The sequence below is a fragment of the Diceros bicornis genome (assembly GCF_020826845.1).
Source record: "Diceros bicornis minor isolate mBicDic1 chromosome 30 unlocalized genomic scaffold, mDicBic1.mat.cur SUPER_30_unloc_2, whole genome shotgun sequence".
Taxonomy (NCBI): Eukaryota; Metazoa; Chordata; class Mammalia; order Perissodactyla; family Rhinocerotidae; genus Diceros; species Diceros bicornis.
This window is the reverse complement of record NW_026690900.1, coordinates 3624046-3649066: the sequence shown is the minus strand read 5'-3', so window position 1 is coordinate 3649066 and position 25021 is coordinate 3624046. Positions and strand designations below refer to the sequence as shown.

Here is a 25021-nt window from a genome sequence, read left to right as displayed (position 1 = left end):
CCTTCCTCCCTGAGGCCCCAGTCTCCCCATCTGTCATCAGAGAGGGTGTGCTACATAAGGTCTCTGGCCTCAGCTCCCCTGTCCCTCCTGCTCTGGAGCCCAGAGCCTGGCCCAGTGTCAAGTTCTCTTTGTGGAAGGTCTGCCCTCTGCTGGGCCCTGATGTTCCTGCAGCCTGAGAAGGGGTGGGATGGGGGTTAGTTATGGGCTTAGGGGGCTGTTTCTGATGGACATTGGCTGTCTCCCTTCCAGGGAAATCAGGCCAACTTCCAGAAAGGATGTGAGGTGAGCAGGGGTGGGGAGGGTGGGGAAGTGGATATCACAGAGCTCCCCTAGCAAGACATTCTCTGGCCTCATTCCTTGGGTCAGATCCACAAAGCTGGGAATCCCATCACGTTGGTGAGTGTAGGGGGGGCTGGCATCAAGGACACCTTCCTGGATGAGGAACTAATTCAAGCCAACTGTGAGAACAGGCAAGTCCTGAATGGAGTGGGAAGGAAAGAGGGTTCCCGAGTGAGCACAGACCCCAGACCAGATCCTCACTCCCCACAAGTCCCTGGCAGGGTTCCCCACCCAAGCCCTATCTGAATCCTGTCCTTCCTCCCAGAAATTCAAAGTCATCAGGAGGATCCAGCTGCTCCAGCAGGCTGCAAATGCGTATGACCTGGAGCGAGAAGAGCGATTTGGGGCCTGGTTCCAGGCCATGGAGCCCATCAGTGTCCATGAGAGGTGGGGGGGACAGGAGGTGGGTGAGGGCAGGGTAGACTCTGTCTGATGGCCAGCACCAGAGCCTGTGGCCTGGCTCGCTAATCAGCCTCAGAACTCGTAGCGTGGTGACCCATGGGGCACTGGGACTCAGCTGCTGGCAGGCTCTGGGAGGGGCACCTGAGGTGTGGCTCCTGGCAGCTCACAGGTTCACTCTGTCCTGTAGCTACTGGGTCTCATGCCAGCTGGAGCCTGCACACCAGAAGGCGAGCAAAATGCGGCTCTTCAAGAGAAAGAGGAACCGGACATCATCCAGCTTAGGGCCGAGTGAGTGTTGGGACCAGCAGCGACTGAATCCAGGGGCTCAGTACAGCTTCAGGCTAAGCATGGGCCTGGATCCCAGCTCCACTGCTGACCAGGCCTGGGACGGGCCGCTCCCCTCTCCTCTCTGGGATTCAGTTGCATCCTCTGAAATGGGTGATGCTAAATGATGCCTCCTGCATCAGGGACAAATGGGATGCTGTTGATGGCCTCAGCACACGGCACAGGGTTTGGATCAGAGTGCAGGGCGGCAGGGAGGTGTGCCATGAATCTCGGGGAGGTACCCCAAAATAGTCTGTTTCTTCTCTTCAGCCGCCATGCATTTGGCGATGAGCCGTCACACTCTGGAGACCTCAAGTGCAGCTCCTCCTGACCAGCAGGGACACTGGGGCCCTCGGGGTGTACTGGGTCAGCTCTTCCCACCCTGAGTGAACGAGGACATCCTAAGACTTTCCCTGGTTTCCCATAAAGCCCCAGAGGGAGGGCAAAATAATCGTACTGGCCTCTGGCCAAGTGGTTAAGTTTGGCATGTTCTGCTTTGGTGGCCCAGGTTCAGTTACTAGGCACGGACCTACAATACTCATTAGCAGTCATGCCGTGATGGTGACCCACACAAAAAGTAGAGGAATATTTGCAACAAATGTTAGCTCAGGGTAAATCTTTCTCAAGAAAAAAAAAATTCGATGCAAAATCATAATAAAAATTTATGGAATCGGCTTTAATATACATTCAAAGACAAATCTCATTCTAGTAGGTATCATCACTTCATTGAGTGTAAGTTCTAGAAAAACCAAGTGTAAGTTCAAAACACTAATTCCTCAGCTTCAATTATCCTATCAATTTTAATATAAAAAGGAGAAAACTCATGGTAAAGAAAAATTGAGGTTTACCATGAAAGGTCAAGATCATGATGGACGTTACAAAGAGATGCTGTGAGAGTCAAGCCTGTCTCATGGGGAATTTCTCAACGGCACCACTCTCCTTTTCTTCAGCACCGATGTTGCTTTCCTCACTGTGCTTTCAGGATGCCTTTCTTGGCTCCTTGCTCTCTCTGACTCCCCGGCAATCTCGTCTGTCCTCGAGACCACAGTCATTCTCTCCCATGCTTTTCTTCACTTTCTGTGTCTGTCTCCTGATATCTCTAGATAATACCTGTTGCCTGCAGAGGGTCTGTGAGCGACCCAGACCCATTCCTGGACTCATCTCTGCCCAATATGGACAGTGAGCCAGGGTGGGCTCAGGGCTGGTGTCCAGATCCATCGGCCCCTGCATGGTCCACGGATTCACATGGACCAGCCTGTGTGACTATTTCGAAGGTATTTGCGACTCGAAAGAACTTAAGAGTTCTCCTTTACTGCTGCAGGCCTGGAGTCCCTACAGTCTACTGTATCCACAGACTTGCTGCGGCTTCTCCAGGGTCTGCTCCCACTGACTGCACCTGACCTCACCACCAGGATGGGAAGTTATTCCAGCAACTGGCCTCTGGAATATGCAGCTGCTTAGGCTTCAGGGTACATAGATCTTCAGTTTTCTGAATGGGTTTAGTTTCATGATCTTACTGTTTCCACTATGAAGTCGGGGAATATTTTTGGAGCTTTCTCTTTCAAAACAAAATAAAATGTGAAATTTCAACAAAATGGAGGATGAAGACTACCATCCATGGAGAACGTTCTCTGTTCACATGGATATTCCACCCTCCTTCTCTCCCTGGACACATGTGTCTCAAATCACACTGTACATCACAATCATTGGAGGGTTTTTAAAACTCAGATTGCTGGAACTCAACCCAAGTAGGTCTGGGGAAGGAATAGAGAATTTTCATTTCTAAGAGGTGATGTTGAGCTGCTGGTACAGGGACCACACATGGAGAACAGGATTCAGTGACATCATCAAGCTGATGTGAGACAAGGACAGAAAGCTCAAGGTCATTATCCAGTGACAAATCCAGACCAACTTCCCTCCGCCATCTTGCTTCAGGACGTTCCTCTCCGCCTCTCTCTGTCATGGTCAAGTACACACATGCTGGTGCCCCACAGCCCACTGTTATTGGGACACAGAGTTCCAAGCACTCCAGAGCTCCTTTCACTGCCTCATCTCTAATGACATTATTCTCTACTTCATCCTTAGTCATTCACTTCCACACACCAATCCTATCTTCACCCAAAGTTCTCCTGCTCCCCAGTCAGTAATTCACAAACACCATATTCCCACCACAAATTTCCACATTTCCAGTTTTTACACAAAGAAATCCACTCGAAATAACCGTTCTTCAATAAACTAGATTACTCCAGTAGGAATATCTTCACAAACTTCTTTCTTTTCTTCTCCTAATCTTTTCTAGTAATCTCAGATTCACAGTCCATCATTTCAATCATCCACTGATCATACTCCCAGATACTTTATTGCCATCATATCCACCCTGCACACTTCAGATGATTTCAAATATCTGCCATGTCATGTTGACACTTGCCCTGAACAGAGAATGCACCAGGAGCCTGTGGATCAGAGAATCAACAGCAACCAATGGACCTATATGCATTTCTCTAATGCTTCCTGAATGCTCTGCTCATTTTTTCCATTTCTTGAGTTCCATAAATCTCTATATTCCGACCTCCTCCATATTTCACAGATAAATTGTTAACCACCAGACAAGAACTATTTCACTCTCTAGTCATCAGATCTACATATATTTCTCATAAGGAATACATTTATCACACCTTTTCTGTTGTTATATCCAAAGAAATTGATTTTTTGGCTGAAACCACTCTGATTTTTATCTTATTCTTCCATTTTAATGACATTATGCCCTCAATATTTGTTGTGCTTTCCATAACTTCCCTACTGGAATCATCCCTCAAGTTTCAAATATGCACAAATCTCTACCATCTACAAACTAATCTCTCAGCCAGCGTTCCTAATAGTCCTCACCCTCCACTCCCCTCCTCTCCTCCTCCTGCCAGGGATCCATTGTGAAAAGTTCACATATATCCCAACGCCTCTGTTTCCAGGGTGCCCACCCAATCCCATCCCCATTCTGTGGATGCTTCTCTTGCTAACCTCACAAGCCATGTCTCTTACTAATCCACTGGGGACTTTTCATGATTTTTCTGACATGCTTTGCAGTAGCACGTGACATTGCGGACTCCAATGTCATTTTAAGAGACCATTTGTCCTTGGGATCCACTACCCTACACTGTCCTGCTCTTGCCTGTCTAAACTTCCTGAGTAACTTCCAGGCTTCTCTTTTTACCACCCCACAATGACTGATGCTTCCAGAAGTCAGCCATGCTCTGACACCTCTTTCCCAATCTGCACCCTCCTTCTGGGACAACCCCATCCATTTCCCTGGTTTCAAATACCACTAATGAGCCAAACATGTCCAAAGAATCAGCAGAGACCTAATTCTGAACCCCAGACCCATTTATCTACCTGTACATTCACCACATCAGTGATAACTCACAATGACCATGTCCCAAGTCGAACAAGTCACTTACCCAAATAATTGGCTTATCTCTCAGTGTCCCCAAACTCACTTATTTTTAGTAATAAACTGTCTACCCCTGGGTGTCACTCTGGACACCTTGCCACCCCACACTCACATATTAATGAACCATCCATCCACCCTTCTGAATCTACCTACAGATTATCCACTTCTGATTTATTTCTAATCACCTTTCAGACCTCATACAAAATATCACTTCCACACAGTGAACACTCCTGCTCCAGTAACCTAAATTACAAAACTCCATTTTTCCTCTTTGTTGATTTTTTTTATTTTAGTTATATGTGCATTATTATCTATTTCTTTCAAGATTTAGTTCTTTCTCACTAAATTAGATATTCCATGAAGACAAGACTAATGTGGATTTTCCAAATTTTCCCACAATAGTGTTCACATATGGCTTTGCACACAAAGAGAGCTCACATATATTATGTGTACAATATACAATTTATATTCATATACATATAAAATTCAAACACTAAATCATTGCTTCATGAAATATTTTAAATCCATCCACTTAACTATTCTCTTTTTTTTCCCCGAGGAAGATCATCCCTGAGCTAACATCCATGCTAATTCTCCTGTTTTTGCTGAGGAAGACTGGCTCTGAGCTAACATCTATTGCCAGACCTCCTCCTTTTTTTCCCCAAAGCCCCAGCAGATAGTTGTATGTCATAGTTGCACATCCTTCTAGTTCTTCTATGTGGGACTCGGCCTCAGCATGGCTGGAGAAGCCCACCTGGGGTTCCGAACGACAGTCGCCAGCAGCGGAGCACACACACTTAACCACTAAGCCACGGGACCGGCCACTCCACTTAACTACTCTTGTGCAAATATACCACCTTTAGGTGGTACACTGCAATAAATTAGCAGGAGTAGCTTAAGATTCTAAATCCTTTCTCCTGGTAATGCAATCATGAGATTCTAGTCACAATGATCTGTTTAAAATGCAAAAGTGATCAGTCCATCTTAACTTTTAAATCCTCCATTTCTGTCTTCAGCACATATTTCTCCTGTTGTCTTATCATAATTATTAATATTACCCTTTTCATTCCCTGATATGTTCCAGTTTGGAGGGAAAACTATTTGGTCATTCTATTTTTAGATCACTTACTACATGCAAAGCTCTGGTGTAAAACCTGTGATCTACAAAATAACTAAACAGACTTACTGCCCCTGTTTGATTTAGTCTTAGTGGGAGGAAAAAGATCATAAATGGCAAAGGACGTATAACATGCCATGTAGAAATCACTGCTGTGATGAACAATAAGGCAGAGAGTGAGAGTTTGAGCTTGAGCGCATTTTCAAATTACTTGTGTGTGTGTGTGTGTGTGTGTTTGCACGTGCTCATGCCTGCTTCCTGGATGGGATGAGTTGCTTCCTCCTTGAGATTGGGGGAGCCTCCTATGCCTCAGGAATGTTCCTCCATGTGCACTTAGTAAGCACTTTGTTATCCATGTATATTAGTCAGGATTCTCTAGAGAAATACAACCATAGAATATATACAAACATATAGAAGTGGAAATTTATTTTAAGAATTGGCTCACAAGGTTATGGAGGTTGAGAAGTCCCACAATATGCCATCTGCAAGCTGGAGAACCAGAAAAACCAGTGATATAATTCAGTCAAGTTCTGAAGGCCTGAGAACCAAGACCTCTGAGGTCAAAGTGCAGGAAAAGGTCGACATCCCAGCTCAGGAAGAGACAATGGATTCAGCCTTTCTTTGTTTTTTGTTCTATTGAGCCCTCAACAGATTAGATAATGCCCACCCACACCACTGTGGGTGGGTTTGTTTATGTAGACCATGGAATCAAATGACAATATCTTCCAGAAACATTCTCACAGACACACCCAGCAATAATGCTTCACAGTCTATCTGGGCACCCGTGTGTCTAGTCAAGTTGACAGCTAAAATTAACCATCACATCATGGCTCTATCCAAACAAGATTAACAGAGATATCACAACGTGACCTATGTCATTTAAATTTTCCAGAACACATGTTAAAGTAAGTAAATACAAATAGATGAAAACGGATTTTATAACATTTTCTTTAACTCAAGAAATATAAATATTATCATTTCAAAATGCGGTCCACATCAGTACAAAGAAGAAGATACTCAAGTTTACTGCCCCCTCTGTCTTGCTGGTGAATTTTAATGAATACTGGCTCCTCATATATCTTAATATAATCCAATGTATAATTTTCTCCCATCTATTTGAGCTTTATTGCATCAAAAGGAAATCATTTTCTCATTGTCAAACTGCTCTGCTATCTCTTTTTTTATAAATTAATGCGATATATTGTGTTTATGTTAGAACTGAAATTAAGAATTTAAGTTATTAATAAGGAATTGATTCCAGCAAAGGCTGGTTTACTAAAATGGAAGACAGTTCAAGAGCAAATCTCCCAAGAAAATCATAGGGCCAATGGCATTGGAAATTTCAAGGTAGAATTAGAAGACACATGGGGTGTGATTAAAAGGAGAGTAGACAGAATGTGGGGAGGAATTGATATCAGAAGTGAAAATACACAAGCACGTTCCAAGTTGATGAGAGACATCAATCCACAGATTCAATTAATTCAACATTTCCTAAGCAGAGTGACTACACAGGAAATATTAATGAACTAAACTATGGTCTAAAAACCAAAGTTAATGTAAAGGATTTTAGGGACAAGAGAGGCCAAATAAGCAAGAAAACGGCCAATTGGTGATTTCTAACCATAAAGAAAATAAGATAGACATCCACAGAGCAGCATTTTTAAAATGCTAAAAGAAATCTCAAACCAGAATTCTACAGCCAGCAACAATAGTGTCCCAAATAAAGATGTCCTAGAAAAACTTAAAGTGAAAGTTTTCATTGTTAGCAGCCTTGAATTAGACAAAATACTGCAGTGAGTTATCACATTCAAAGGAAAATTAACCCAGCTTGAAAACCAGGAATGCAGGAAGGACTGAAGAGGAAAGGAAAGGATAATTTATAAATAAATATAAATGAATTTTATTTCGGGAAGTAATTCTAGAAATCTCTCATGCAGATTAAAATATATGTAGAATGAAATGCATGAAAACAGTAATACAAATGTCAGGAAGGTTAAAAATAGAATTGAAAGTGTTGAAGGTATTAGCATTTGGGGGAGATGGTAAAAGTAATTATTCATATTAGACTGTATTAAGGATTCAGAATTTAACCATTAGTGCAATTAAAGATTTCTATATGATTCCAAGTAATAAGTTTATAGAGGAAATAACAGAATAACAAAAGAGTTAAATCAACATCAGTGAAGTAAAGAAAGTAAAGGAACATTAATTATTCAGGTCAAAGGGAAGGGAAAGAGTAAGACGGTTGAAATAATTACAAGTTTACTGGTAATTACATGAGATGTAAATTCACAAAATACTAATTTCTTGTTAATGGCTGTGTGATATATTCTAGAGAATTGTTAATAAATATTTTGGACATTCTTTCATTGATAAACGTTTACACAGTCTCTATTTTTTCCTATGAAAACATAAGTGGTATGGACACTTTTGTACATATAAACTTCCATTCCTATTTTTAGAGAAGGTATCATTAGTGGAAGAAAAAGGAAACATTAAAATGTTGATAGAAACTGCAAATACCACCTCCCCAGACAATTGTATTAAATGTTTTCATACCAACAGTATCTGACAGTATCAAGAACCCAACTTTTTTTTTTTAGGTATAAATCTTTAGGAATCTCTCAAATCCCATTGATAAGACACACATGTCTCCCCTGGATTATCCGCAGATTGGATTATCCACTCCCTTCCTCAATAAAAGGGGAATCAGAGGCAGAAGTCCTTGCATTTTCCAGCATTCCACGGGCTGTCTGCACATCAGGAGTGGTGTGAGCAGGACAACTCTGAAGCCATGGAGGAACCTGCATGGGCCTGTTTTCCAAGCCAGCCTATTCTGGTGAGCGTGGAATCCATATGGACAGCAAGAGTGTCCATTTGTACACTTTGTCCTTCTGTGAAACTTCTTTAAGTGAGTAGGCAGTAGCTCTTAAAACAAGAAGATGCCTTATTCAAAGTTTTTTCTTATGTGTTAAGATTTGTTAAGTAATGATCAAGGTGTTGTACTTTTCTGTATAGGGAGCTTCCTTGGGATAATAAGCCAGACATTTGTTTAGTTTTGTTTTTAACCAAAAACATCACTAGGAAGTGGAAGTAGTATTCATCTCTGCACTGTTGACATTGTTCTCGTCTCTGGAAAATCTTTTACCCACAATGTGATTGGTCTTTTTAAAAAAAAATCAGTTCTGTGCTCAAATATCACCTCATCAGTTAGTCCTTCCCTAATCTCTGCATCATCTAATTATAGGTGGGCCGGCCCCCCTGGCGTAGCAGTTAAGTGCTCACGCTCTGCTGCCGGCGGCCCAGGTTCAGGTCCTGGGAAAGCATCAACGCACCACTTGTCAGCCCATGCTGTGTCGGCTTCTCATATGAAGTTGAGGAAGATGGGTACAGATGATAACACAGGGCAAGTCTTCCTCAGCACAACAAAAAAGAGGAAGATTGGCATGGATGTTAGCTCAGGGCTAATCTTCCTCCCAAGATAAATAAATAAATGAAATAATTGTAGGTAATTTCTTTCCCCTTTATCCCTCCTTACTCTTCTTCCTCCATCCCTCCCTCTGTCTCTCTATCTCTGTGTAGCCCTTACTGTTTATGACAGGATCTAATTATACCTAACACTATATTAGACATTCATCCATCTCTTTATTAACTCATTCCTCTCACAAAGATTAAAATAAACAGGGGAAATGAATTTTTAAGTTAAATTCTGGATCATGGGTTTTAGTACATAACTTGGCTTATAATAGGTGCTCTATAAATGGGAGGATCAAACAATTTTCCCTCCAAACTGGGACATGTTGGAGAGTGAAAGGGATGGTATAAATGATTATGGCAGGACAACAAGGATGAAGTCAGATGTATGACTTCACTTTTAAAAAGGATCTGAAAACAGAAATGAGAGATTGTAAAGGAAAGGTGCACTGATTAAGTTTATATTTTAAATAGATTATTGTGGCTAGAGTCTTAAAATGAATTACAGACAGAAAGGATTTGCAATCTTAGTGATAATTTATTGCCGTATACCACCAAAGAGATTCTATCCTTGTATAACTGTAGTTGAGTGAATTTGTTTGAAAGCTTTAGAAAGTACTTTTTGGAGTTTGAATAATTTCTTTCAATAAATATGTTGTGCACCTTCTAAGGGCAAAGCAGTGAGTGAATACGACAGTGTAAAACATTAAGTCCACATCAGTCTTCACTTCTTGGAGTATCGAATTTAGTGAGAAAAACACTATGAGAGAAATAGATGATAATACACACAATTAAAAGCTTTAAAATTAACAGAGAAAATGACATTAATTTTGATGGCGGGATCAGGAAAGGTCACTCTGTGGAAATGGTATTTTGTAGGAAATCTGAAAGGTGCTCAACAATTATTCAAAAGTGGAGAATCTTTAGGTGGATTCAGGAGGGTAGATGGATGGTTAACTGATATATGAGTGTGGGGTGGCAGGGTGTCCAGAATGACACTCAGGTGTAGACAGGATATCAATACAAACAAGTGAGATTAGGGGACCCTGAGATATGGGTGATTATTTGGAAAACTGGTTGGTTCAACTTGGGACCTGCTAACCGTGAGCTGAGTCATCGAGTTATCACTGATGTGGTGAGTGCGCAGAGGAATATTTGGATCTCAGGGTTGAAGTCAGGTCTGTGCTGATTCTATGAGCATTTCGAGTTCATTAATGGTATTTGAAGCCAGGGAAATGGATGGGATGGCCTAGAAGAGGGTGTGGATGTGGAACCAATGTGAGAGCAGGATTGACTTCTAAGAAGCGTCTATTGTGTTAAGTCAGATGGTGGAGCCCAGATTAACAGGGAGGAGTAGGAGGAGAGAGGAAGAGTCAGGAGAGGAAAAATCGTTTTTTACAGTGGCTAGAACTATGTGATGGGACTATGGTATGTGTGAGTTATTTATTTATGAACAGGAGAATATTTGAGTGAAGATGGGACTTGGGTATGCAAGTGAAGTGAGCATCAAATTGCTGAGAGGAAGGTGATATCATTAGAGATGAGGCACTAAATTGCTATGCTCTGGGCACACAACCATCTAGTCTTCATAGTCCTTTCTGTCCTTGACTCATATCATCTTGATGTCCCAGGATCTAGTTCTCAGTGTGTGGTGCCTGTGCCAGCAGCATCAGCAGCATCCAGGAACACTTAGAAGTGCAAATTCTTGGCCCTCCCCAGGCCTACTTGGGTTGATGTCCAGCAAACGGTGTTTAAACAATCCTCCAAATGATTTTGATGCACAGGGCAGTTTGAGAGATACTTCTCCAGGATACAGGAGGGTGGAAGATCCAAATGATGTGAGAAAATTCTCCATGGCTGGCAGTCTGCATTCCACATTTTATTCAAATTTCACATTTCATTTTGTTTTCAAAGGGAAAGCTCAAAAGAAATATGATGCCCCAGACTTTAGAGAAGAAAAGATAGGTCCATTTAGCCAAGACCAAGTGGAAACATCGTGAAAGGTCTGCACTTCCTATAAGTGCATTTTAGGATGTCAGTTTCCTGGCTGCATTTTCAAGAGGACAGTTACAAGGATAACTTCCCACCCTGGCAATGAGGTCAGGTACAGTCAACGGGAGGAGAACTTGCAGAAGCACCAGCAAGTCTGTGCACACAGGAGACTGCAGGGACTCTAGGCCTGCAGCAGTGAAGGAGAACTTTTAAGTACTTTTGATAGCACAACTACCTTAAATATAATTGCACCAGGTGGTCCAGGTGAATCTCTGGGCTGTGTTGGTGCCGGGTCTCTAAACCCCAGCCTCAAGCCCACTGCCACACAGTCTGCAGACTGGGCAGAGATGATCCCAGGAGTGGGTCTCAGTCTCCCCCACCCACTCTACAGACAGCCTGTAACTTATGGAGAGATCCGCAGACAGAGTCAGAAAGTGAAAAAAGCAAGGGAGACTGGCTGAGGCCCTGAGGGCAGAGAGGTTTGCCAGGGAAGCAGAGAGCAAGGAGCCAAGAAGGATGTTCTGAGACCCGATGGAAAATAGGACAGGTCCTGCTGAAGAAGCCAAGAAGTGTGGCCCCAGAGCAGTGGTTCCCCATGAACAGGCCCCAGTTTCACTCGCCTGATTTAATATCACTCTCTCTACTTGCTCTGGACTGTGATGCTTTGTCATTTTATAATTGTACTTTATTTAACTGTTTTGAAAGACATAAATGTGAAGAGTAGACTGTTGTGTGGGTGAGAGATCACGTTTCATGTGACAGGAAAGAAGATCTTTACATGTCCTGGTATACTGCAATTTCTTCTTATCATGATTTTTCTTCACTTTTATATTAAAGGTAATTTGGCCTCAGGGATCATTTAGTATTTTTAGTTATATATTTTTTAGAATACTTGCACTCAGGAAAAGATGATACCTATTGTAAAGAACTTATTTTTTAACCTTAAATTAATTTAATTCCATAAAAGTCTTACTTTACTAAGCTTGCCTTTATATCTCATTCTAACATAAGTTGTATCCTTTTTTTGCCGAATGCTAACTCAAATACAAGGAATTTTCTGGACTTTCTTGAAGACTTTTGATAGAGCAGTCTTAGCAGTCATGGGGAAGGAAGCCCATTTCAGAGGGTCAAAGAGTGACTGAGAAACAGAAAGGCAGAGAGTGAGTGGAGGTGGACAGCTGTGCCTTGTGCCTCCTGACAATGGCCTCTGGATTTAACACAGTCATGGCTCCCTCCCAGAGCCCACAGCTTTGGTGTGGGGCTGACTGCTCCCTAGGACTAGGGTGTTTTAATTCCTCATTGTGAGCTAATCTGCATATTCCAATCCCCAGGTGTCCTAGGACAAGGGGTGTCAAATGGCCCTCTCTGACCCTACAGGATCCAGGCACAGGCCCCTTTATGGAACAGGAAGAGGATCTGGGTATACACGCGGTTATTACCTGGCAGACCTGGAGTTATGGGGAGTGGAGCTGAATGATGTCACAATGTAGGAGCCGCTGACACGGTCTGAGGCCATCTGGGAGGACAGCAGAGTAAGGGTGACCATGGGGGATTGTCAGGACAAGACCTGCACCCTCATTTGTATGCTGCATCTGTGTGCTTCATCACAATCTACTCCTCAAGTCTCATTAACATGAGCTGATGTCTTCCCCCATTACATCTTTTCTTCCCTCGTATATTCTGTTAAATTGTTTTAGGTTAACGTCAGTTGGGTTTTTGCTCCCATACCTCTAAATTATTCCTGACGAATTTGTAGATGTAGACCATGATTTCAGTGAGTTACATTGAAAAATGAAAGTGTTCACATGTGATAATTTCAGACCTGAGAAATTTAAATAATGGCATCGGACGTGGTCCTTGATCTTCAGGACATCCATATAAGCCAAGTGATAATCAGAATTTTTAAGACAAGGTACTATTAGGATTTGATGGTTTGAGGGAGAACAAAGGGGAGCCCTACAATTGATTCACAGTTTATCAACAGCAGAGAATCTTCCCTCACCTCTTCCAGCTCCTGGTCGTACCTGCTTCCCTGTCTTGTGGCAGCAGATCTCCAATCTCTGCCTATGTCTTTCATGTGATCTTCTTCCCTCCATGTGTCTGTGTCGTCTATTCTTCTTATAAGGACACCAGTCATTGAATTTAGCGCCCACCCTAAATCCAGGATGAGTTCATCTGCGGATCTTTAATCACATCTGCAAAGACCCTGTTTCCAAATAAGATCACATTCTAAGGTTCCGGGTGAACTTGAATCTTTGGGAGACGTTATTCAACCGACTACATCCTCTACCCTCAAGTTGAGGTTGGGAGCTGGCTCAGGCAGACCAGAATGTTAACGATATCGGAGGAGTTGTTTTCACCAACAATATTGGAGTTGTTTTCCTCAAAAGTACTTGATTCAATGTAATAAACTTAAAAATCATAATTATTTGAAATCGTGATAGTGATTCTTAAATCATATGGAAGAGAAATTTTACAAAAAGAAAGAAGAGTTTTTGAGAACCAACCACCAAACAAAATAAACATGAAAGAGAAAAAGGACAAAGGGACGTATCAAAACATCTCCCTAGTTCTGTTAACAAATCGGCAAATTAAGGTACTCACAGAATCAGTCTCTCCACTGAAGCAACCGTTCAGTTGGACAAAACTGACAGAATCAAGTGTTTCAGAACTGGGAAATATAATAAGAAACTTACGGCATCCAGAGGAGTGATTAATGAAGGAAAACGTGGCTGAATTTGGGTAAGAAAGCACTGTGGTGTTTTTGCTTAATGCCTACCCGCTGCCATTCTCTGGTACAGCGGAGGATGTGAAAATGGGAGCCAAGAATCCTTGCATGGCTCCCTCGAACCAGGAGACAAATACTAACCTGCTTCTTAAAATAGGGTGATTATGTGACTGGGTGGTAGTGATCTGACTTTTGGGTCCCTGAAGGACCAGCACAGAAGTTGACAGGTATTTCTCCCCCTCAGAGTGGAGGGACTTTCCAAGTGGTGTCATTGTCTGATGAAACATTTAAAGATCTATGCTACTGGTAGATAACTGGGCAATTGGCTGGGGCAGGAGAGAGACATAAAAATCTGGAAAGGAGGCATCTGAGGAGGAAGTTTTTGGGGAATGAAAGCTTAGAATGGCCACTGCATCTACCAGGGAAGCTGGAGTGCAATGTGCACGCCCAGGATTGGATGGGTGCTCAGACAAGACCTGAGAAGACCTGGGCTTGCACCTCTGGCAGATTTGTGGGCCCCATGCAGGTAGGGGGTGAAGTCTAAGGAAGAGCTACAGGGGACCAGCTGCAAAGACTGGAGAGATTTTAATTTTTTCATTTTTTAAAATGTATTGTTTTGGATTCTTGCATTTAAAGAAATCTCTGTCAGGTCGCTTGCTCATTGTTAAGATAACTGAAAAGTGATTTCAGTGACCACACACATCAAAGAACATAGTCTTTGCAAAAATCGTTTGAAAAGTCGCTAAACAAAAGGAAGATTGCAACTCATAAAAAGCCACAACAGCAAAACCTGGAGAGCAGGAGAATCTGATTCTCACAACGACCACATTGTAACACACAATATGTCCAGTTACCACTACAAAACTACAAATGATATGAAGGTACAGGAAAGTATAGCCAGTTCATCTGGAATAGAATGGAAATTGACAGAAGTTTTTCCTGAGGAAGCCCAGGCATTGGACTCATGAGACAAAGACTTTAAAACAACTCTCTTATATATGCTCAAAGGGCTAATGGAAAGTAGGGACAAAGGACCCAGGAAAATAAAGAGAATAATGTCTCAATTCACAGAGAATATCAATAAAGAGATAGAAACTATAAAAAGAACCAAAGAGAAATAATTGAGTATTACCCCTGCACTTCTCCCACCTCCAACCTTAAACAACCACAAATTTACTTCCTGTCTGTACAGATTTGCCCATATTTGACATTCCATGTAAATGGAATCATGCAATACGTGGTCTTCTTTGACTATTTGCTTTCACTTAGCAGGTCTTCAAGGTGCATCCATGGTGTTGCACGTGTCCTTCATATCTTTATGGCTGAAGAACATACAATGTACAGAAATACGGAGAACCTTGTGTTTATACATTCATTAGATGATGGATATTGGGGCTACTCTGGTCCACCTTTTGCTTGTCCCACTCTCACATTCAAAGCCCAACATCAATGTCTACCATCACTCTTCAGTATTCACTGCCATCCAGTCAGCTCCGGTCTGCATAGGCACTAGGTCTTCTCAATGTAAACACTGTTGGATCCCTTAGCAAGGGCCCTAAAAGGCAGAGGTTGGGACAGGTAGTGGCCACCTCGCTGAAGACTGTCAAGTCCAACACATGCTTTCTAGAGCTGCAACTTTAACATAAAAAATTAAAGCGGAAATTCCCAACGTTGCTGACACAAGTGGTCTCCAGTGGTTACTCTTAAAACACTTAAAGTACAGGGCCTCCTAGTAGACATCTGTCATCCTTCTTTGTTTCTCAGCCACTGAACCCCTATCCTATGTTTGAGGGCTTCCGTCACTTTATGATCCTGGGGGGGAGACAACACCAGCTTCCAGATTTAAAAGCAGAAAATGCCAGACACGTCCATTTGCATCCTCCCCACTGCAACCAGGGCAGAGTTCTGTGGATCAGATGCACCCACGAAGACTGACCCAGGAGGTGGGACCGATGCACTGATGAGGATGGATTTGGACAACAGTTAATAGAAGCAGCCTCAGCGGTGGTCCAGCCCATCCCCGTCCTCCCAGAGGCTCCGTGAGCCATCACTGTATCAATCCTTCTGTTGCACACAATCAAGAGCCCTGAAAGAGAGCCTGGCGCTGGTGTTGGAAGTGGGGAGATGGTCAGGAGGGGCCCACTGTTCACATTCCAGCCTTGATCTAGGCTGGGGCCCTCTTCCCAGACCCCCGGTCAGCCGGCGTCGTCACTGGTACCCAGCGGCCTTCCTCACGGGCTGGGTCCGCGGGCTCAGCGGGGGTTAGAGGCTACACCCCCGGGGTCAGTCCCTGCAGCGGACATCAGCGCCAGACTCCACGGAGCCATCACGTCTGGAGGATGCAGCCGTGGGGACACGCGCGTCCTCGTCGTGGGCGGAGGACACGCAGCTGTCAAGCCAGACTGCCCCGCGCCGTGGGTAGTGGTGGGGCCGGACGAGCGGGGAGGAGGGCAGCGGGAACCGGTTCCACGACCCTCCGGGGGGTCGCTCGGGGCAGCTCGGACGCGTGGAAGGCTCCGGGTTCCGCGTCCACGGCCCCATCCAGCGCGGTCGCCTTCATTCTCTGCCGTCCTCGACTCCGCTTCCTTCTGCGGCGCGGCCAACAATCTCTCTTCTCTGGGCCGCCCGCGAACTCTCAGCTCTTCCCAGCGGCCCCTCGGCTCGGCTCTCTCCGCCGCCTCTCTCCGGTTTTCGGCTGGGCTCGGCTCCTCCAAACAGGCGTCGGGCCCTTCCGCCTGTCCTCCGCTGTGTCTTCACATCTTCGGCTCTTTCTGTTTATCTTCCTCTCTCTCCGCCTGGTTTCGGCTCCCGCCGCCTCTTCCCGCAATTCATTGGCTCAGCGGTTTGGGTTCGTCACTCTCCATCTGGTTTCAGCTTTCTACGATTTCACTGCCACAGTTCGGCTCTTTCCGTCTCTCCCCGCCAAGTCCCGGGCTCCGCTGGGCTCTCTCTGTCTGCCAATGTCCTCGTGTATGTGGGTGAAGGTGGTTCAAATTCCCCCCTCTTCACTGTGGTATGGGAGTGTCACTTTCTCTACATCCTAATGCATCAACATATTAAGCAAAGAGTAAATGTTCCTAATCTGATAAATAAAAACAAGAATCTTGGTGTTTTACTTATTTTTCCTTTGGTGGACGAAGTTGAGAATCATCTCTTATACTGAGAGCATTCTGTATTTTCTGTGAACTGTTCTTCGCCATTTGTCCATTTCTCCAACGGATTCTTGGTCTTTTTTGGTTGGTAAGAGTTCCTTAATATTAATAAATTAGCTTTTTGTGATGAGTTGTCAACATTCTCCTCTTTTCCTTTTTTTGTCTTTGCCTCTAGTTGTTGCTGCCATGCAGATTTTTTGAAAGGAAATCAAACGTGTTGATTTCGTTTCTTGTTTTATGTTATTCTTTTAAAAGAACATCTTTTCTCTGAAATTATATATAAAATACTTATCCTTTGGTTTTTTCTAGAACTTTCACAGCTTTAATATTTATATTTAAATCTATGATAATCCCTATTCCACAGAACAACTGGGGGTTCCAACATGATTTTGTTAACCATTCGTTTTTTCTTTCCTGCCTTAGCACACCACCCGCACCCACTTTATTGGGAAAAATGTTCAGGCATGGAGATAATTTGAAAGAGTTGTACAGTGAACAGTATCGTTATGGACAGAATTCTGTCCCCTCAACAGTCATGTGTTGAACACCTAATCCCTAGTACCTCTTATTGTAACTTTATTTGGAGGTTGTGACTTAAAAGAAAGTAACTGAGATGAAATAGGGCAATTAGGGTGGACCCTAATCCAATGTGATCAGTGTCCTTATGAGATTAGGACACTCACACCAAGAGACGCCAGGGGCACGCATGCACAGAGGGATGACCACGTGAAGCAACAGCAAGAGCATGGTCATCTGGAAACCAAGGAGAGAGGACTCAGGAGAAACCAATCCTGCAGGCACCTTGGTCTTGGACTTCCAGCCTCCAGAATTATGAGAAAGAAAATTTCTGCTGTTTAAGCCACCCCGTTTGTGATACTTTACTAGGGCAGTCCTAATGAAGACAGTCCACACCTATATTCCATCAGTTACAATTTACTATGTTTACTTTGCCACCTCCATCAATTTATCACCCAAGAATCCATCTCTGTTTAATGCATTTTGAAATAGGTTGCAGACAACAGTAGACTTCACTCCTAAACATGTTAGCATACATAGTCATTAAAGTTCAAAATTTGACTGAGGCTGGAAGAGCTTCCCAAGTGGCTCACTGAATGGTGAGCACTTGGTGCTGACAAGTTGGTTCCTCTCGACATGGACCTCTCCACAGGGCTACTTGAGCGTCCTCATGGCATGGTGGGTGGCTTCCCCTAGAGAAGGCGCAATCTAAGAGACCAAGGAGGAAACTTCAGTGTGTTTTATGATATAGCCTCAGATGTGAGACACTGTCATTTCTGCAGCACTGTATTGATCACTTGAGTTAATGACAATTCACTGCTAATCGAATGTGGGAGGAGACTGCACAGGGCATAAACACAGGTGGAATGTAGCATTAGTGGCTATCTTGGCTGCTAGCCTACACACCCACCTTTCCTCCAGGCCAACTCTCCTCATCAGCCCAGAATTCCTTTTCTTCTGCTCCAGCTCACCCATGAGAACCTGGTTTGATTGAAGCTGTTTTGGGCCTCTGGAGTTCCTTGCTGTGTTTCGGACAACGTGGAAGGTCTCATCTTTCCCTTTATTCTTGCTCCTCTCCCCTCTCTATCCTTCTCAGTCTCTCCCCCAGCTCCAGCCTTCCTTGGCTCCTAGTGATTCTTTTAGCAGTAGAGGATATTCTGAAGGTCAGCAGGATGTGCAACAGATAAAAGGGGTTTGCTGGAGCAGGAAATGTGGGGGGAAAATTTGCTTCCTGGGCTCCTGTCACCTTCTGTAGAAGGGGAGCCTGTGGGTTGTTGGTGGCTTGTCAGGACAACTTCTGTGTTCCTTATTCTGAGACTGGATCCTTCACATTCCCCAGGGCAGGGGATATTAGATGGGGCTCCATCTATCCACTACAGTTGGGGACAGAGACACCTACACAGCAAGAGGAAACTGAGGAGCTGCCAGCTGTGGCTCAGAATGTTCCTTGTGTTTGGGATTAGGCAGGAATCACCACAGGGGCCGTCGTCTCCTGTTGGGAGGGACTTGAGGGACTTGCATTGTGGGATCCTCTCATTTGTGTTGAGTGCTGCTTGCTGATGCTTCTATAGACACTTATCTTTTGATAATGGGAAGAGAGGGAGTTTTCTTTTTCTGTACCCTAATAATTTAATAAGGATCTAGCCATTTCTTTTATTTTAAAAAATAGAATTTATTATATGAACTCTATGTAAAGCAAACTGACAAGACTGCCCTAATAATACCTATGACTTAAAGAGCTCAGTAATAACTTTTACAGTCTCCCAGTTGACAATTCACATCATTCTTGTTATATGATATACACTGTTTCATTCTTTTTTCTGAATTCCTTCTCTTTCCAGCTGACTTTGTAGAAGTATATGTTTCCCGTTGTTGCAGATTGTGTTCTTCAGGAAGCAAATGCTGAGATGGAGTTAGGATTGCAAAAGGTTTAAGAAACCTTTTGGCAACCCAAGGGCCCATCAAGGGGAGAGTAGATAAAGAAGATGTGGTATATATACACAATGGAATATTACTCAGCCATAAGAAACAATGAAATCCAGCCATTTGTGACAACATTTATGGACATTGATGATATTTTGCAAAGTGAAATAAGTCAGAAGGAGAACGTCAAATACTGTATGATCTCACTCATTATGTAGTAGATAATAACAACAACAAACAAACACATAGAGACATTGATTGGATTGGTGATTACCAGAGGGGGCAGGGGGAGGGAAGAGGGTGAAAGGGATGATTCAGCACATGTGTGTGGTGATGGGTTGTAATTAGTATTTGGGTGGTGAACATGATATAATCTATGCAGAAATAGAAGTATAATGATGTACACCTGAAATTTATACAATGTTATAAACTAAAATTACTGTAATAAACAAAAAATTAAAAAAACAACAAAAGAAACCTTTTGCACTCCTAACTCCTGTGAAAATAATGAGCTGCAGGATTGGGCCAGGGGAACAGCAGAACGTTATACACACCTACCAAAGTCTCCACCAGTCTTATGGGGACCTGCAAAGCAAAAACTTCCCTTTAGAGGAGTCCATGTTGGGCAGAAATGCTAGGCCCTTGTACCGCCACCTTGCTCAGTCATTGCGTGTGGGCAACCTCAAGAAGAGAAAAACCCAAGGAAAGAGTGACCTGGGCTTGAAAGCCAAAGCAGAGCCTGAAAAGATGATAGCAGGACACCGTCAGCTAATCACAAGCCTGGCAATTGGGCAAGTCCTTTCTTGAATGCTGCGTGTCCATGTCAGCCACGTGTGTCTGAACCTCCCTCACAGACTGGCATGGCACCTTGCATATAGCCCTTGCACTAGTAAAGATTGGTTGGTTGCTAAGAGTATGAACTTCACTATTTACTACAACCAACCCTGTTGTGTCAACGTGTCACTGCCCAAACACACCTGGTATTACCTCCTGATGTGGTCAGATCTGAGTGTGGGAAGAAAAATTAACAAATCCACCTGGCCCCATGATCCACATGCTGAAAACTCACAGCAAAATCACAGATGAAATACCTTTCCCAATACCATATGTTGTATAGTTGAGTTGAGGAATTTCTTTCCCTAATTCCAGAATATCGATTTTCCTCTTATATTGCTGTAGACGTAACAAGATCTACTCCCCCACCTCCCCTGGCCACTAAAGGAATAAAGAGAGATCATGAAGACAGAGAATTAGAGAGAGCAGCATAGGAGAGATCAACCATTTTAGAAAACAGAAAGTGGATAGAGACGTGGCAATTAATATGGCAGAACATAGAAAGCTGAAGCCCAAGTTCTAGAGTGGAGAAAGCCAGCAAGAAACAAGCTGATTCCTATTGCAGAACTCTCATCAGCTCAGAAATGAGGCCCCTGATCCTCTGAACCGGGAGAGACTGAAAACGCAAAACAGCTGTGAGTCTTTAAAAGACGCATTTGAGCCCAGTGATCTGCCTCACTCCACGAGCCCAGGTCACAACCCACTGACACCTTGAAAGAAGATCAGAGTGAAAGATTACTCCTGAGGTTAAACTTTACCTCAGGGACACCAAAAAACATAAAGGCAAAGAGTAGAGCTGGAAGAAAGCTGAGGAATCACCCAAAAAGATAAATGAGAAGCAGTTGAGCAAAGAAAATTAGAATATCAACCTGGAGGTCAAATATCTAATTAGGTGTTTCAAGACAAACAAAAACAACGGCAATGGTGGGAAGAAATGATCAAATAATCTAGCAAACATTCCACAAGCCAAGACTACACATTTCCAGGCCTAAAAGACCACAAATATGCAGAACAATGAATGAAAAAAGACACATCACCATTAAAGAAACAACGATTTAAAAACCTTCCTATAGAAGCACCAGGCCAGACAGGTTTACCATCAAATTCTACCAAACATTTCAGGAACCCGAGAGGTAATTTTCTGAGGATCTGTTTGACACTTACATTGGAGAAGCTGGCGTGTTGCCTAGTGAAACTCTGGTGACTGCTTTTCTGGGGGTGTGGAGACTGAGTTACTCTTTGCTGGAGATACTCATATATAGTCTGAGGACTCAAGAGACAAGCTGGGGTTTGTGTTGGTGAAAATGGTGTGGTATTTGTTGGCGCTCCTTTCTTCTTGGTGTATAGGGGTTTGTAAGTTGCTTTTTGGGGTTTCCAACATCTCTAATCTGGCAGGAATATGGGGGATCAATTGCTGAAGCTTCCATCATTTGATGGAGCCCTCATGATGTTGGGGATAACTAGGAGGCATGAGACTGAGGTTCCTGTTGTCTCTGGTGCTTGGAGGCTGGAGGACCACTGCTTGTACGGGGCTCCCACTATTCAAGTGTTGGGGTGACAGGGAGGGGCCACTGGATGGAGGGCCATTGTCTCTAATTCAGGGAGAGGATTGGGATAATTGCATGAGATTCCACTTATCTTTAGTCAGGGAGCTCTGGAGGGGTCTTTATAGATCTCCTTTTTTTCTGGTGCTGCGGGAGAGTAGAAGTCTCACTTTCTAGGTCTGCATTTGTCTGTATTGTTGGCATAGACAAGGTGGGTCACTGGGCTGGGGCTTCCCATTCTCTAGTGTTGAGGAGCAGCTAAGGTTGTGACTTATGGGGCTGCTGTCATTTCTAGAATTGGAAGTGACTAGGAGGTGCTTGCTGGAGTCCCATAATTTCTAGTTTTGGGGGAATGGATGTCTTGATGCTCAGACCCCAGCATTTGTGTTTGTGGATGACAGTTGTTATCTGGGGTCTGGTTGCCTCTAGTTTGGGAAGGAACAGGTGGTGTGTCGCTAGGGCTTCTGTCACATCTGCTGTTGGATGCAGATTGTGAGCACAATTTGCTGGGGCTCCATAATCGCTAGTCTTGGGGGGTGGAGTAAGATTCCCTTGGAGGAGCTTCCATCATCTCTAGTTTTCAGGTTCCAGTTCAACGTGTTTTTAAAAGCATTTTATTTTGAAAATATTTAGACTTACATAAAAGTTGTAAAAGTATACAGGATTGTTTTATTCAGTCAATATTCATTATATTTATGTACATTTTGTTTCCTGCTAATGATCATTCCAGCATTATGTGTCTTTGTGTGGAATTCTTTTCCTTCAGCTTGAAAATTCTCTTTTGAGTTTCTTGAAGTTCAGTTCTGCTGTTGTTTAATTGTTCTAGCTAGGTTTTTTTAAACGCCCTTTGGAAAATATCTTGAATTTGTCTGCATTTTTGAAGAATATTTTTCTTAAGTCAGAGAATTTTAAATGGGCAATTTTTCCCCCCTCCCATTCAACCCTTTAGCTGTCAGAAGTAATTCATGTCTTCTGCTTCCAAAGTTTCTTTTGAAAAGTTTCCAGACTTACTATTGCTCTTATGAAAGAAACGTGTCCTTTTCCTTTGGTTGTTTTAAAGATTTCTAGTTTGTCTTTCATTTTCTACAATTGTCCATGTTTCTTTGCTTTGATTCATAGTTATTTTGAAGTCTTTGTCTGCTAACTCCGGTATCTGGATTGTCTCTGGGTCTGCTTCTACTGATTTATATATTCATAATTCAGAGCATTTTCCTGCTGCTCTGCAAGTCTATTAATCTTTTATTGTGTGCTGGATCTTATGAACAATACCTCGTAGAAGGTCTTAATCATGTTTCCTTCCTCTAACGATTAGGTTTCTAGTATGAATGGATCACCCTGAGCCTCTGAAGGCTAGGTTTTAGACCCTAAAAGGACATATATATTTCAGTTTTGCACTGACTCCCAAGATGTAATACTTACTCTTGGAGTGTGGGACTGACTCTTAGGCTGTGACACTTCTAGGGTCATAATTGAAAGCCAGGGCTTTTTTATTTTATCAAGGTCATTCCACTTCAGAAGAGTCCAAAAGCCAACCTCCCACTCTTGGCATGTGTGATTTCTGACATTTCGGCACAACATTCAGTTTTCAGTGGCTTTTCTCTTCTAAGTCTCCTAGATTCTTTCACTGCACATGCACAAGTGAGGTGTTATTCAAGGACCTGAGGAGGGATTTCTAGGCAGATTTTGGGGGCTTCTTTTTGTGAATCTTTATTTTTCACTAAAATATCCTTCAGAGATATTTCAGGGTCAGGTTGTATTTCCTCTACCATAGCCCTGGAATCCAGTATTCTTCCAGAAATCCCTGGTCCCTTCCTTTATCTTTAGAATAGTATCTTAGAAACCAAGTTCTGGGTGGTTGATAAGTATTCTCATTATTACTGGAGTGTCGTTCTTCTAGGCATTCTGACCTGACAGGCTTTGGAAAGATATGAAGCTATACTATCCTCTCCATACTCACATTATCTATCTATCTATGTATCTATCTATCTATCTACCCATCCATCCGTGAAAAGCGTGAATTGATAATGGTAGCTCTTATTCCAATCAAATGCCTCAGTTGGAATGGAACAAGAGCTAGTCTTCTCTCTTTCCTTGTTTATAACATCTTTCTTTGACTGTGATACACTGGCTCTCATCATCTACAATATATTTACTTAGTTGTTCAGATCTGGTATACGCATAAAATAGTTTCAGAATTGCTAACCCATACCCTTCCGAGAAACATTTTTCATGAACTAGAGTACAGGATTTCTGATCAGTTCTTTTGATCCAGGCTTACAGGATCTGGTAAAACATATTTTTCCAAAGTAAATTTGCTTTCATTTTCATATCCTTCATTGTGGCAATGTTATTCATTTGTAATACATTTAGATTCATTTGTTATAGCTTGTTTTCTGTTTTACGTTCCATTCACTACCAGGTGGATTAATTTTTTGAACTTACAGTAATATCCACTCTGGGGTGTACAGTTCTATGGGCCTTGGCTAATGCATAAATTTGTGTATCCATCAACACAGTCATGATCGAACATGACACACACATGAACTGCCTTGATAGGAAAATTCCATCACTCCCAAATTCCTTTGTGCAGTCCCTTTGTAATCATCCCCTCTCTTACTCTTTGCCCCTGGAAACTATTGATTTGTTGTCCTTCTGTACAGTTTTGCCTTTCCCCAAATGGCGTACAATGGGATTTACAATAAATGGCTTTTTGTCTCCAGCTTCTTTCACTTAGGAAAATGAATCTGATTTAAATTGAGGCATATGTTACACATAGCACAATGCATAGATCTTAGGTGTAAAACTCAATGCGTTTTGACAAATGCATACACCTATGTAACCTATACTCCTTTCAAGGTATAGAACGTTCTCCTGACCCCATAAAGTTCCTCTATGTCTGTTCTTGGTCAATCCTTACTCCTGCCTCACGCCTTCACCACAATATGAGGTTAGATGAAACTACTGTTCTGATTATTTTTCCTATCACAGATTATTTTTTGACTGTTCTTGGAACTCATACAAATAGAATCATACAATATTTACTCTTTTTTGTATGTGGCTGATTTGCTCAGTATAATCCTACAATGGATTTTAATTAATTCACAATAAAAGATGAAGTATATAATGTTTCCTATATACTGGGAGTCTCATAAATGTTTTACATATATTAGCTGATTGAATCCTTAATACAAATCTGTGAAGTAGGCACTCTCATTGTTCTCATTATACAGA

The 25021-nt window shown here is 42.8% G+C and overlaps 1 long non-coding RNA gene across 1 annotated transcript in view; it reads left to right on the top strand.

Moving 5' to 3' along the window:
• The window catches only part of LOC131402106 (uncharacterized), a 104201-nt gene that overhangs the window by 31414 nt on the left and 47766 nt on the right, over nucleotides 1-25021 (top strand). The gene's annotated exons all lie outside the window — the stretch shown is intronic.